This window comes from Ambystoma mexicanum, chromosome 9 (genome assembly GCF_040938575.1).
Source record: "Ambystoma mexicanum isolate Mex_15411 chromosome 9, UKY_AmexF1_1, whole genome shotgun sequence".
NCBI lineage: Eukaryota > Metazoa > Chordata > Amphibia > Caudata > Ambystomatidae > Ambystoma > Ambystoma mexicanum.
The window spans coordinates 711,564,004-711,579,923 of NC_090931.1; the positions used below are offsets into that span (position 1 = coordinate 711,564,004).

The window sequence follows — 15,920 nt, forward strand, 5'->3', positions numbered from 1 at the left end:
TCGACTCAGGCGCCTGTACACTAAACCCCGGCGTCATGCGCACTGCAGCCCTTGCCTCGCTTCTTTAAACACGACCCACCAACGCGCAGGCGCACTACCTGTCCTTACGAGGAACGCAGCTCATTATCCACGGGACCACGGGACCGAGCGTCGGACGCAGCACAGCTCCCCAGCCGACTAACACCAGGTATCTATGCTTGTTCCTTCCGAGTCATCTGCCCTATCCCAATCCTCGCACACAATCAATCCGTAGGCTGGCACGTCTATAGGCAAGAGTGCTCACCTTGCTATGTCCACGGAGACACAACCCGCTAGGAATTTAAAGCCCAGGTTGTTCTCATTAAGACGAGCACTGCACCAGCGATTACCTGCACTAATAGTTCTGCATGTTTTCACACGCCGCTATGTTGCCTTCCACATCAGCGGTGAGGTACCTCTGCCCAACCAGCACTGGATGCACCACCAGTCCTTTGTACATAATAATGTTTACACGACCACCTGTACCCAACACAGATGGTTCTCTCTGCCGCATCACATGCAGCACAGCACTTTGTAGGCACTTTCAAGTATTCGTTGCCACAATTAAGGTAATACCTATTTACCTTTTCATTTGTGTGATTTACAGCTCCTGACATCTGACTTAATCGCAGATGCCCGCCAGTCCATATAATTGTATTGGACCTTGACCTAGACGCACAATTATCCGAACATGGTAGGTCTACTTTTTTGCAGCGTTCTTTCTTCATATCTTTTAATCATTGACACCACCGCCCCTAGACTAACCCAGTCCCTTCTCACAAAATTTAGATGGATGCACTTCACCACCATGGCTCCAACCACAACTTATAGTCCTGAAGACCGTTCGGTACATCCAAGCAGCGTGGCTCCACCTTGTACAGCCACTGCAACATATCATCAAATACACCGAACCAGAAACACCAGTCTTTGTGTCGACAAAACGATCGTATTGTGATTCTAAGCAATACATGTATTAAGTTTTCACTCTGCCTACTAACCCACGAAAAAGCAGATATTTATGTGCTCAATGATGCACACCCTTAGTGCAATGGCACTCTTTTGAAAATATGTCTCGTTTTTGAAAATATGTCTATTGTGTTAGTGTTAATAAACCTTTTTCTTGATACACTCTTCCTTTTTAAGGTGTTTGTCTTTTCAAGCTAGCCACTACCTAGCTTCGCTGCAAATGTTGTGACCCCCTGTCACGTCTTGGGTTAGGGTAGCCTTTGACTCCATTTTCTTTCTTTCCATTATACCCACCCTCAGGAGTCAGGCCCCCTTTACAAAAAAAAGAGGGTTCCGCCCATTTTTTTCTCTCATCACTCCTCATACTGCCACATAGGTAAATAGTGACAAATATACTCAAAGTCACAGTTTGTCTCCTGCTAATGTGTTTTATATTTAACTTCCCATGATACCTTTGCGTATTGAGTACTCATAATATTTTCTGTAATATCACCATTTATGAAAATACAGTGACCACACACCTTTTAACGCTGAGGGCCCAGCAAATCCAAGTGCAGGCCCCGAGTCATATCAAAAGGCAACGCCCCGACACTATGGATCTCTAAGGATTTCTACAAAAGGAACAGACATTTCTGCCTTTGCACCAAGTAACGCTCCAAAAAGTACTTCAATGCAATGAATCCACATGAATACTTATCCAGCAAGGAAAAGGACTATATTTTCTGTATAAATACATCAGTCAAACTCAAAGGAACTTTATCTTATAGCAATGTATACAAGTTTTGCCAGAGCAGTGGTCAAAGGGTAAACAAAACAAAAAAAAAACCGATGTTCTCTCGCCCTCTTTCTGCCCACTTCTGCCATACACCCCTCCCCCCGGCCTCCATTCAAAAACCCCATTCATGGGTCCTTCCTTTTCTCCACTGTGTGATGTCCACGTGACAAAGGTCATGTGGGCGAGTAAATAAATGGTAGACGTAGCGCGTCGATAAGGCAGTTCCCGCTCCGAACGTTAACCAGAGCGGGCTTGGTGTGTCCTTGCTCTGCGCGCACCACCAGCGGCCTGCTGCATGGCCCGGCCCTGCCGTAGCCTACACCACACTGGCGACGAGGCAGGATGCAGAAAATCCACACAGCATGTCCCTGCCCCCACACTAACACAGTGTGGGGGCAGCCTATCTTCCGCGCCCCTCAGGCTACCCGAGGCCAGCTGAGCTACTCGCGCCTGTGAGAGGGAGACTGGGAGAGCTGCGGAAGAAGAACCGTCCCCCACCCCACGATCGGCTGCCACTGTGGAGCAGCAATGGGCTGCTGCAAGTCTGCCTGCTGGCAGACTTCATAGTAAGTGGACAACAATTATATGTACCGCGCACGGACCGCACACATGCACATTGCAGCCCTCTGCCTGTAGACTGACAGACGCCCCACCAACCCAGCACTCAGGGAGAGGAGAAGCGCCAAGGTGGCACAGGCAGCACATCCTACACATACCAGACCAGCAGGCCACATAAAAAGACTATCAAAAAGAAAAACTGAGTGCCACAAATCTCCTTGGCACCACCACAGCCAACACCCATATGCCCAGCACAGCAAGGCCACCATGCAGTGACCCCAGCCTCAGGTGCAGAAGGGCCACGGCCAAAAGGAGAGTTCACAGCCCGCCAAGCCACAGCCCCGCCCATACATATCAACGGAGACACCGCCACGTGCCAGCACACGCAAGAGGCATAGCAATAACAGACCCGAGCTCACCACTACATGACGGACGACGACGCAATCCTGCAAAGGCTACAGGGCCGCAATCCTGACACCAGCATGTGGCTAGACAGCACGCAAGGGACATTTATGCAGCCCTTCCAACCCTTTGGACCACGTACTGGCTTTCGATGGGAGATGTGGATGCTACAATTCGAGCTCTGCCTCCTCACACGGAAAAACGACAGTGAAGATATGAAGAGAGCATTCCTCATGCTCAACCTGGGCACAATGGCACTCAGCATATTCAACGCCCTACCAAACCATGGCACATCGAATGATTACGAGACAGCAAAAGATGTACTCACAAAGAAATTCAAGCCTACAGTCAGTGCCGACTTCGAGAGGTTTAAAATGAGCCAGGACAGACAACGCCCACAGGAGGGCATAGACGACTTCAACAGCCGCCAGTAAGACAGCAAGTCATACATGGTTTGTCATCAGAAAAACTCAGACACACCATTCTCACAGAAACAAGCCTTCCACTGGACACCATCCTGTCCATGGGGTGAGTAAGTGAGCAAACGGATGAACACGCAACCGAGATGCAGAAAATCATAAGCCGCCTGCCATTGGATATGGAGCTGACAAAGAGCAACACTGCGACGATCAATGCCTTAAGGCAACAGAGACACCAACAAAGCCACACCGCCACCCGGACGAAGGACTGCATATGGTGTGGAGGACAGCATGGCAGGAGCAACCCATGTCCAGCATATGGCACCACGTGCCATAAATGTGGAAAACTTAACCACTACACATCGGTGTGCCCGAGCTCCAGACAACCTAAAGACTACTCACCGCAGGAATCCAACCTGCACCACAAAGGCGAGGCGGGATCCCACAGACCGGCAGGCCATCCAGAGCAACACGAACGCCACCACAATGGACCGCCAGGCAGACAGCGTAATGGCAGAAGTGGACGGGCCCGAGGCATTGCCGGCGACAACACCGACAGCTTCAGCAGTGAGGAGGAGCAGTCCAGCAGGGAACAATCTCCGCCACCATAGAAGAGAAAAGTACACATGATCTCTGTAGTAAAACCCAAACGGAAGAATCAACTGAGCGGGACCCGGTCACGACGATGCACCATACTAGTTGGAGAGGTCCCAGTAACCATGATGATTGACACAGGGGCCACCGTAAATGTCATGCCGTCCTCCAAATTCAGCAAGCTCGACCCGAAACCTACACTTCGGCGGCAGTCAGTCCTGCTCATGCAACATTGTGTTTTACAACAGTTCTGGCCGAACTGAAGAAAACAGAATGAAAGATAATGGATTTAAATGACCACCATTAAGTATGTCATTGTCCCACTCAGCATGCTCCTTCAAGCAGCCTCTCTTGCAATGTTTTTACACTGGCTTCATCGGGAGGGCGCACGCTCGAGTCCCCAGTAGGGATGAAGTTTAAAACAAAAAGGATTTTAAAGTAAAGTTGCAGTCCTGGAACGGTATTCTGGGTCACATTAATTAAGGGAACGATGCTGGGTTGAAATGGAAAAAAAAAAAAGAAGAATGTCGTACCCTTTAGTTCCCGCCCACTTCGACTTCTGTGCCGGAGTCGATATATTTATTATCTACAGACAAGTAAACAGCAAGCGCGTTTGCGTGCTACAGGTGTTTACATATATGTAACTGTTAATACTGTACGTGCATGCACACAAACACAACGTGTTTTAGAGGTTTCCTAGTTGGAAATATGCTTTTCTTATAAGTCAAACCCCATAATTACTTTGCACACTATTTAAAGGCCCGCGTCTTCCCCACAATCAGTTAGCAGATCAAGTTAGAACAATAGCTCGCACAATACGGGGGATGGGCAGACCAGCAGCTAAGCAAACAGTAGGAAATTCAGTCGAAGCAGTTCAAGACCTTGACCTCCGCCCTCCCAATGAACGATGCCTCAACTTGCACGTAGCAGTGCAACATAGAGAATCGATACTGGTTTCAAAAACATAATTCAGGCAGTTTTGTGTGTTCACCCCTACTTAGAGCAACCTACCATGCTTTCCACCAGATGCTAATGGCATATCTTTTCTTGTATGTAATTTTTGTGTTGGGGGGGTGGGGGTAAATTGCCTTTTAGTTTACAGTAAACCTTACAAAATTTCAAATGTAGATACAATAATAAAGATAAACATTTCCAAAACATCTAGTATAAATAAAAACATGCTACTTTATTTCATATTCTGAATATATATCGTACATACCAGTCATTCGCCCAAAAAGGTCTATGTGATTTGATTAGTATTTAAAAAATAAAGAAGACGGTGATTTTAACCAACACGCAGATGGGGATTAATGGGCTATACATCAAAATAAATTGTACATACAAATTAAGGCTAATCATAATCCTGCAGTGTAAGGAAAACAATTAGACTAAACAGTAAACGTGAAGCACTTATGTACAATTGAGACCCGTGACACGCATAAAGAAAGGTAAAATCCAGAGTATAAAATAAAAAAAACCCGCGATTAGAAATGTTGTGGCTATTAGTAAAATGTAACAAAAAAATAAGATGTCATAAGTATTCATTTTCTACTATAAATCATGTAGTCATTGTACCTGGTTGTCGGTGTTAAAGGCTGTAAGAGGAGACACTGCCGTCTCTTTATTCCAATGCAGGGCGCGTCCTCTCTAGTTACCACCTCCTTCTTCTTTCAGCCTTTAGCAGCAGTGACCAAATGAACTCAGAACTGCGGCAGTCTATGGACTTGATAGACATAGAAGAAGGTCAAGAACAGACAGGCAAAAGGCCGAAAGAAGACAGCCTGGCCGTTAAAATGGGGAAGGAACAAGAAAGAAGCAGGGGGCGGGTGTAATACTAAAACGACCAAACACATGGGAAATGTCAAAGTCGTAAACAGTCTTAATTTTCTTAGATCATTTAAAACAATAGCAATGTTCTTTCTATGTTATTCTTTGAAAGTTGTCATAGTAATACATTTTATCTTTATTGGTTTATTTCAGGCGATGACTTTGCTTTTTATGGATTATTTACTATGTTGGCTACGGCTATCATTACGTCATATAGCTTCCTTCGACGGTTCATAAAACATAGGTAAAAACAACTGTGCCCCAATTTAGGGTCCCCTACTAGTTTCCTTACTTGAAGTACTACTTCTATTTCTAGAGTTGACCTTTCCCGATTCGTCAGTCTTTCAACCCAATGGGGAGCGAAAGCATATGACAGCAGCCAATCGGAACGAAACGAAAATGACAACATGTAAATGAGCGCGGAAGCGCAGATGGGCACTTTCGAGAAACTACGTTTAATAAGATAAATCTAACGTGGGCTAATGTTTTACAGACTTCGCCAGTTTTTTTTGCTGTTATCTGCAGCTCTGTATTCTATTAATGGAGGTAACTTGTATTCAATAAAGGTTGTTTAAAAAAAGGATGTCAGCCACAAACCCCGCCTCGCTCAGCTGAGCCCAGTTGGCTATGTAAAAGCACCAGCCATCATGATAAGGAGCATCTTCAGTTCTTTGGAACGAGAATACGAAGCAAAACTTAGTAAAACAACAACATTTTTCTTGAAAAATTGTCAAACACTATTGATAAAAAAAATCGTATACAAGCCCGCTTGAATAAAACATATGTATCATAGAACTATTAAAACGGTAAGTATAAAGAATAACACATTCCCATTTTGCAGCTAAAATGTCACATCCGGAAGAATTCTGTACATCTTTTTAAAAGGACATCGTTTTTTTGAAAACAAACGTCTGCCCACGGCGAGCGGCTGTTTCCTGCATATGAGTGATTGGATTTGGCTTGTCGGATGGAACGAGAGTGCGGAGATAGATTAGTACGACTAAGCGCTCAGCTGATGCTTCTGGGTTTGCAGTGCAAGGGAACAGGAAGCAACAAGAATGCCACCAGTTCTGCACTCGTGAGAGGGATCCAATACGGTCGGGGAGAAGCTAGTACATGAGGGCCATTATCCCTGGCTGCAGAGGCAAGTGATGCAGAAGCGCACACAAGTTTAAATCGGGTAAAACACAAGGCAGAGGCTTAGTCAAGTGATGGGCGTGAATGGTCTTATCCACATAACCCCTGGGTAAGGCGAGTCAGATTTCCACACTAGGGAGTGTGCGGTAAACTAGATAATGTGGGTCTTGCTGAGAGGCATACTTACTACTGTTAACGGTTATGATTCCTTACCTGTAGACGGAAACGTGTTTTTCTTTTACTTTATTTAGTAATCATGTTTTACTGTCATTTAGAAGAAAGGGTAAATAATTCTACAACATAATGGGAAATGCACATGATTTATTAATGTAAGAACGTGATTGTTGACGTCAAATGATGCATACGTTCATTTAAGTTTTAACACGTTTCTATGTGGTTTTTTGCTTCAGTTTTTCGTTTACAACACATCACTGCTCTCTTGCAGCTTTCCAGCTTCCTCCCACTAACCCCCTCCCTTCTTCATTCAGAGCCGCCAGGGGACCACTCCGGTGGTGATAGTGCGTGGTACAAATGTCCTTTAACATTAACATTAGTCTTGTGACTGGTTGCTTTTGTTACAGTTTCAGATGCTTATGTTATTTCTGGTTTATTTTTGTTACCGCTTTGGGATCTCGTGACCAGCTGAGAACTGCTGCTCTGCTCTGTTCAATCTATGATGTAGTATTAGGTGCTGCTCCATCAATTGCAGACCTGCCTACATTTGAAAATCAAAAACCCTGAGATTTGTCATGTGATGCCAGTCGATATTCCTGAAGGCACGCCCCTGCACCCTCACTATAGAAAAAATACAATCTGATAGGAAAAAGGCCCAAGACACAGCTTGGAAGTATAACAAGTATTTATTTCTACAAAATAGAAGTGCATCAGCAAAGAACTCTGCTGCCGCCAAACGTTCGGCCTTCCGTAGGCATGTGCAGCACATTAGAAGCACGATCAAGTTCACTGATGACACAATTACATATAGTACAATTCTGCAAGCCTAATTGGAAGAGCTCTATACATGTAGGGCCTGCTCCATTGGGATGCCAGGCCATTGGTCCATCTTCATCTGTCTATCTCCGTCCACGTGGGTGCTGCTGGGCTCGTCATCCGCTGTGAAGTTGGCCTAACAATTAATTGGCTACTAACACAAACAATGTTATTTTATCGTTGTAACTGTGTACCTGGCAGATACAGAGATGAGTTAGGGGGGGGGGGCTGAGGTCACACTTACTCACATGCTCCACTCATTTTCCAGACAGGTCAGCAACTCCCAAGGTCCTCCACCTTCGTTTGGAGCCATAATTTGCCACCACCCCGCTGCTCTGTTCTCATGACCTTGCAGGGCGCATTCTTCCCTGGGCATGAGGTCCTGTAACTTTTAGAACAATTGAGGATTTAATGAACTCTGTGAGACCTGGCCGGGGTGGGGTTGATGTCCGCGCTCATGCAAGGGATCTAATACTAACATAATGGTGTTCGCTGCGCTAAGTTCCAAGATGGCGTTCACATCTGCATCTACTGTATGGCCTCTAATGCATGCACTAGAGCGATTGTGCACCCCTCTACTCCCTGAATGTGCTCCCTAGTGTTTTTCTCATTCTGTTTCATCTAGGGGGGTGAGAAGACCGTCTCTCCTTCCCAACATTCCCTCTTTCGTTAATCCCAAATTAACAAACTCCCCTGCAATGTCATTGGCAACTAAGTTCCAGTATATGTTTTCCTCCCCCTTCGCAACCTCTGCCTCCTCTGAGCTTCTAAATCTGGTGGGGACCCATCCTTCGGACCCCATGCTCTGAAAACATGCCGTAAACTAGCTCCAGACCGGTCATACTCTTCAGGGGTGCATGTCATGTAAATACATCCCCCATCTCCAGCAAGGTCCACTTGGTGTAACTTTCAGGGTCTGGCCAGGGTATGGTGGTTTTGCCGAGGTAGTGTAAGCTCTATCTCTACAATGCGACGTATGTTTGGGTCATCTGTCTGGGTACCATTTTCTGTGGTACCGCAAGGTGCTTTGGATGTTACCCCAATTGAACGATTTTCAAAAATGGGCTCCCAAAATGTATTGACGTGTTCTACAATAATGAAGTATGTAGACAGGAACAAGACATAAAACACATATATGTGGAGAACCTGTGCTCGTTGAGGGAGAGAACAAAAGTGCCTGTGAGTGGCATTCCCTCCTGAATAAGTTGTTGCTGAGGAGATGTATAACCTTCTGCACAGAAGTATATATCAAAAATATATTTACATTTATTCAGTGTATTTTACACATTGGAACATTGCATAATATAAAACTTGACAGTACTAAAAATGACAAAGTCTGAAACAAAGAAAGAAAAGATGCATGCACGAATCAGGAAATAATTGTAGTGGGCACACTGTATATTAGGTACTAGTGCGATTTTTCAATTAGTTGAGACTATGCAGGAAGTGGTTCATAAGACCCACTGTCTTGTTTAGCTCAACAGCAGAATTAATGATTGCGCTATTAGGCACTGCTTTGGCACAGCATCGGAGACCCATTTGGCACATGCAGAAAATGACCAACACAAAGACAATCAAGGGCACCAGCATCTTCACTATCGCCCCCAGCCAGGATGCTGCCCAAGAAAAAATTGTGTCCAACCAATCTTCACTTTGTATTCCCGCTTCTTTATTTATGCGCATGCCTAGATTGTGTACAGCTTCTATTATGTGTGAGAGGGAGCTGTTCTCTGCATCTTCAGGGGGCACAAATGAGCAGCATGAGTCCTCAATCTTTTTGCACACACCTCCTTCGATTGCTGTCAGTGGATAGAGGACGTATCTGTTCTGCATGGCCATCAGCTTCAAGGTGCGCAATTCCACCTTTATGACGTTAAACACTTGCTCGGTGTCATTTGCCAGCTGTATTAGTTCCCAGCAGACAATCTGCAGCCATTTGGCGTTGGCTGCTGCTTGTACGCCAGGTAGTAGTATTGAGGCGAAGAAAGTCTCTGCTTTGCTGAGAAGTCGGTTTTCATCAGGTATTTTTTGTTGAGCAGGTCTTATGAGTCTTTGGACAAATAGTTAGCTCTTTTGTTCCTCCGTTGGTTCTCACTGTTAAGATATGATATGATCTGATAGGTTATTTATAACACACTTACTACCCAGAGGTTTCTAAGTGCGGACCCGGGGATCGAACCTGCGTTGCTCCGTTTCGTCTAGCTTCCAAGGAGAGCACGTTGCCGCTGAGCTATCCTCCCGAGACTTGTCTTTTTTAGAGAGGATACAGAACTCTGGTGGTGGCAATGGGTTTCTCGTTTGCTGTTCAGTTGTCGGGAAGGTGGTAGGGGCAAACGTGGTTGTTGGGGGGACGGGGGCTTGCAGATGCTCTTCTGGGATTATAAGTTGGGCTGAGTGCAGCGTTGCCAGCAAATAATAGCCCCTCCATGATGGTGGGAGGTGCAATTACGCTTGTTGGCCGCACACCCAGTAGTAATCCATCACTGCTGCTGTACCCTTCTTGAGATCAGGAATGAGCCAAGTCTTGTTGATTTGATTGTTTGCCCCTACAAATAGTGTTCCAGCACTATGGAAGCAAAGTTCATATCCTTCTTCCCTATGCACCTTCACTGGTTTTTCCATTGCTTTAATGCATGTTAGCTTTGTAATTAAAAAGGTCAGTCCAGAACAGCGCACATGTCGCTTCCACCCGGGCCAGAACCTCCTCTTCGTACCCTACCAGACCCTCAGCCATGCAACTGATTTGTAGTTTCCTGTCGCTTATTGTTCATGTACGTAGGTCCTTGTATTGCCAGTTATGGCCTTCTTAGGCATTGGGTGCTTTTCAGATTCTTGTTGCATTGCAGGTGGCCTGGGTCAATAACTTTGAGTCTTACATTGTGTGCCTGGAAAGTGCCTTTGAGACTACATAGCGGAAGATTTACTAAGCATTGGGCTTCTACAATCGGTAGTTCCTGTTGGGAGTCAGTCGTGGAGACAGGTGTCACATTTTGTGCATTCTCTGATCGGGCTGGTGCAATCTGTGGGGAAACACATTTTATTGCTCGTGTTAGGGTGGCCAAATAGTCTTTAAATTCCTCACCTAAAGCAGCTGCTGCTCTGTGGGCATTTGCCGCCCTCCGAACTGGAGACAGGGGTGTATGCATACGTCAACCTGTTGCCACCTCATGGGGTGATGAGTGGTGGTTTTTGTTGGGCTGTGTGCATAAACTGAAAATTGACAAGGGTGAGCAGTGAACCCAATTTGTCCTCAATGTGGTGCAAAGCTTGGACAATTTACTTTTGAGGAGCCCATTGACCCTTTCTACAACTCAGTTGGCCTGAGGGTGGTAAATCGTACACATCCAATGCTTAATGGCAAGTAGTGCAGTAATCTCCTTAAACAACTCATCGAAAAAGTGTGTGCCATTATCTGACCTTGACACATCACACGCCCCATCAGGGAAATACTTTGCGGACCAGAAATGTTGCTGCGCATTTTGCACCCAGATGTCCACACAGGCCCACTTCCACCCATCGTTAGAAGGGGCAGACACCAACGATCAGGTATCGGGACCCATTACCCCTCTCAACCATGTCCGTATAGTCAATATACAGCTCGCAGAATGGTCCAGTGGGGCGGGTTAGGGTGCGTCTCGGGGTACGCAATGTAATTCCCGTACTGAAACAGTGGCACGTGGTGCATTGAATGACCATGCTTGCTAAATTCTCCTGGATGTTTGGAACAAACCAATCATCCTGGATGTCAGCGATGTGATGTTTAGAGCTGTGTGAGGGATTTTGCAGCTGGACAAATGCAACTGTTCAGTTTGTGTGGCATTACCGTTTTCCCAGTGCATTCTTGCCTCCATAGTAAATCAGAAGAGGATTGCTTGCATCCTCTTTTTACCCACAACCCCCTTTCCCCCTCTGGGGACCTTCCTTGTAGTTCAATTACCTGTGCTGTGGGCAAGGTATTGTACGGAGCAGGTGGTTGTTCAGTGTTGGAGGTGATAACGTATTCAGCTGGTGTGGGCACTGGGAGATGAGCTGCAATTTTGCCTGCCCACTGTGTCCGTGGCGGCGTTCCTGAGTGACACCTCGTCAGTATTGTAAGTGTGGGCGACGCACTTGACGACCACCACTACAGAAGGTTGCGACAGTGCCAAAATCAATCTATCTAATAATGCGGCATGCTATACTCCCTCCTAAAACCACTCCTTTTCCATTGTGTGAGACCGGGGCGCACTGCTTTAGTGACTTAGTCTGAGTAAATGGTCACGTGACACCCTGCGAGGATTGTAGCGCTTCGATAAGCACTTTGAGGTCTGCCGTTTGAGCCAAATAGTGCATTGGTTGTCTATTTATTATTATTTCTTTTTAAATCCACGTTTCATATTCGCCCTCAACTAGGTGCAACACCGCAGCGATAGTATGCCTGTGTCCTGGTCAGTTGTCACTGACCCATCAATGAAGAGTACCCCTCCCCCAATCCCTCCCCATCGAGTGGGCTGTCCTTCTCCTTGGGGATGTCATCCTCCTCCCCCTTGTACTTCACACAGTCGTGTCTGGCCAAGTCTTCATCAGTGCACATTTCTGTTACATATGTTGGGTGATTCACTGTTTTGCACCATACAATATGGATTTTTGGGCTGGAGAGAGTGATCTCATAGGCAGATGCTCTTTGGGTAGTTAGAGTAGACTTTGATCTCTCTAAAATGGCAAAAACGGCATGTTCCACGTAGAGTGTAACGGAGCAACCCATCACAATTGTGGAGCTTTTCTCAATTGCAAGCGTCGCTGCCGCAAGTGTCTGTTCACAAGCGACCTGCCCCTGCATCACTGATTCTAGCATGCCACTGTAATAGGCCAATGGCTTGTGGCCCATTGTGCTTTTCTGTGTTAATACAGCAGCCGTGAGCACAGGGACACTTGAAATCACTTCTTTAGGTCATTGAAACTCTAGCATTTTTTCAGTCCACACTATTTTATTGTCCAGTCTTTTTTGCTTGTTTGAGGCCCTGTAAAAGCGGCCTAGTATATGTTGCATAATCAAGTATCCATGCCCTGCAATAATTGCACAACCATAGGAACGTCTGCATCTCCTGCACTGTGGGGTGGCGCGCAGAGAGGCAGTGCAGTTGGGCATTATTCGTTTACCATTTGCTGATATTAACTGTGCTAGATATAAGACCTCCTTGTAGACAGTACTGCAATTTTGCCTTGTCATCCTTGTACACATTGCGAGCCAGAAGCTGTAGGAGTGTAATGGAGTCTTGCCTGCAGTGCTAACCATTGACAATGCACACCAGTAGGTCATCCTCGTACTGGATGATCGTGCTGGACACTCGGATGTTGCCTACATTTGCGTGGAGTATTCTGTTAAGAATACTGGGGCTCTCACAGTACCCCTGAGGAAATCTTGTGTGTGCAAACCTCCTGCCTCCATGTGTAAAAGCATTGAAGTACTCTGAATCTGGGTGCAACAGTATTGAGAAAAAGGAATTTTTGAGGTCCACTACCGTGAAATGGGTTGCCTCCTTGGCAATACTACACATCGTGGTAGGGTTAGGAGCCACAGGAAGCTCTTGCTGTACCACATCATTTAGGGGGTGCAAATCCTGGACCATTCTCCAATTGCCCCTGTTGCCTTTTTTTCAGGCTAGATAGCCGGCTTACATGGAGCATAGATGGTACTATTATCCCTTGTTTGAGGAGGGCACTGATGTTATCCCTAATTCTGTCTTCCGCCTCCCTGGATAGTGGATACTGTTTAACTCTGGGTAATACAGCTCCTGGTTTTAGTGTTGTGTACTGGGGTCACACGTTGTAAGAACCCTACATCATTGGGTTTAGTTGTCCACAATCTTTCAGGCATCTGTTCCAAATCTTCCTGGGTGGGGCTGCAAGGGCCATCAGAGGACATCGATATCTGACCAGATATCAGCAATTTGCAAATCCGGTCATTTCAAGCTGATGGTCCTCCGTAAGGTACTTTCTTATATCCCTGCACATTTTCATACCCCTCTAGTCTCCTCTTTGGTAATGAGCGGCATTGACTACGGCAATGCGCTGTATTTGGCACAGCCTTCCTATTTATTACGCCAACGCCAGTTACTACAAAACGTGGCTGCTAGAGCTGCCACTTGGCCTCCTTATGGTACACACATGTCTCCTATTCTTCGTCAGCTGCACTGGCTTCCAGTTGAGAAGAGGGTGTTGTTCAAGTCTCTGTATTGTGCATAAAGCTATCTACAAACAGGGGGCTGAATATCCTCAGGCAAAATTTCTCTCCTACACCCATCTAGAGCACTCCGCTCTCAAACCTCTCTGACCATCCAAATTCCCCAGACGAAACTCTCCCGTGTTGGTGGACACGCCTTCACTATGGCCGCATCAAAAGCTTGGAACGGCCTACCCTATATTTTACACGAAAGGAGGATAGTTTCTCTTTTCGTCATGCATTAAAAAACTATCTCTTCTAATGTTTCTGCTACTTAGTCTATTCCCTTTCGGCTCTCCTTTCTGGTCAGCGCCAAGATGCCGTTGCGTGAACGCCGCTCTCTACAAATTCCTATAACATATGTTGTGTGTTCCGGAGTGGTGGGTGGTAGTTATTGTACATATTGTATCCAAGCCCTGGTCTGCTCCTGCATTCACTCGCAAAGTGTCCCCACTTTTCACAGTTCCAACATAGTGATGGACCCATACACCCCACCTCTAGACCCCATTTCTCTGTATCCCCCTCTTTCACCTCTAAACCCACCTCTCCTACGTTGCTGCCCTCCTTGCTACTCAGGCCAGGTGTTGAGGCCCCACTTCCTTGTTGTCGTCATCCTTGCCAAAACGCTGCTATTCTGACATCCGTAGGTGTCTGCATGCCCCCTGTCGTTTTTGGCTGTGCAAATGTGGGCACAGCCCCCGCTACAACTATTTTAGTTAACTTCCTTTGTACCAGTTTCGCCTCTTTTGCCTGAAGCTGTTGCACTGTGATTTTCTATTTTATGCATTTACAGTGGTGTATTATTATGGTATGAATCTCCACCCACCCCTCTGCTTCAATGCCCACAATGTTGTATAGTGCCTTCTGAACTTCCTTTGGTAAGCCCCTTTTTACCACAAAGTAAAAAAGAGGAACTGATCAGTGCCACTGGTCCCCCGTCTCCGCCCTCCACATCTCCGGGACCATAATAATGTACTGCGAGGGGTCTTCATCATGACCTATAGTGTGTTGCATAATGGACTGTATGTCTGGGGTGTGAAGGTACGTCCGCCGAAGCGCATCCATCCCACATCGTGCACATCGTCATCTAATCTGTCCCCAGCCTGATCTCCCACGATCGCTACCAACAAACTTTTCATATCACCCACAGCCAGGGGCACACCCGCTATCATTTTTTCGAATGCCTATCCCCACTTCTCTGCCCCTGCTGTTTAAATGGTGGGAGCATCTTAATCGGGTTGTTTTTGTCCATTTTTGCCCAGAGCACGTACTGCGCCCTGCCCACGTTCTTGTGGATCAGGGGCATCTGCAATCCTATCTTCTTTCCCTCCTTTCTTCCAGCACTTCCCCCTTTTCCTTGCTACTGCCATCCAGCCGAACCTCCTTACTCTCTTCCCACAAGCTCTCCAATCAGGGTGTTATTTCGGGTGCCTGTTGCGCCTCCTCCTCATCGTCCTCTAATTAATTTACCTTACTCCGCCCATCTTCTCTTAGATCCCCGTCTGGCCCTCTATTGGACCCCGCTGTCCCGTACCCTGTGCTGCACGCTCGGCCGCCCTCTTTCTTCTCCAAATGTACATACTTTATTGCAGTACTGCCCAATTTAAATAAAATTTCCTCCGCTCTCCACACATCTAACCCGCTCCCCTTCGCTCTGTACTGCTCGTAATCATGCTAACTCTGTTCACACTGATTCTAATGCTTCTTTTAGTTTCTTCTGTCCTTTGCACTCCTTAGGCAGAGCGGTTACGGTAGTGGGTATATATGGGGGTGGAGGAGCCTGAGGTCACACTAACTCACATGCTCCACTCATTTCCCAGACAGATCAACAACTCCCAAGGTCCTCCACCTTCATTTGGGGCTATAATTTACCGCCATCCTGCACCTCACTGCACAAATAACGTAACCCGTTTGTGAAGGCGTGATAGCCTTACCTTCTGATCTTAGTGATTGATCGAGGGGTGTAAGTGTTTTATGGTAGGTGGCCTGGGTTTGGATGGTCCTGTGCCATGCAGTGGTCTCGGGATAAAAG

General features: G+C 46.4%; 2 protein-coding genes across 8 annotated transcripts in view; one reads left to right on the plus strand and one right to left on the minus strand.

The window, feature by feature from the left end:
- Positions 1-5,496, minus strand: part of IDH1 (isocitrate dehydrogenase (NADP(+)) 1) — a 358,127-nt gene extending 352,631 nt beyond the window's left edge. Inside the window, exon 1 of the mRNA XM_069615604.1 lies at positions 5,308-5,496. The gene's annotated coding sequence lies outside the window, so the exon portion shown is untranslated. The remainder of the gene's footprint in view (positions 1-5,307) is intronic.
- Positions 5,497-6,537: 1,041 nt separating this feature from the next.
- PIKFYVE (phosphoinositide kinase, FYVE-type zinc finger containing) overlaps positions 6,538-15,920 on the plus strand; it is a 1,728,392-nt gene continuing 1,719,009 nt past the window's right edge. For 4 of the 7 annotated variants that reach the window (XM_069615605.1, XM_069615609.1, XM_069615610.1 and 1 more), the window contains exon 1: positions 6,543-6,703. The gene's annotated coding sequence lies outside the window, so the exon portion shown is untranslated. Of the gene's footprint in view, positions 6,806-15,920 lie in introns of all 7 variants that reach the window. The other 3 variants (XM_069615606.1, XM_069615608.1, XM_069615611.1) reach the window with 2 other exon arrangements.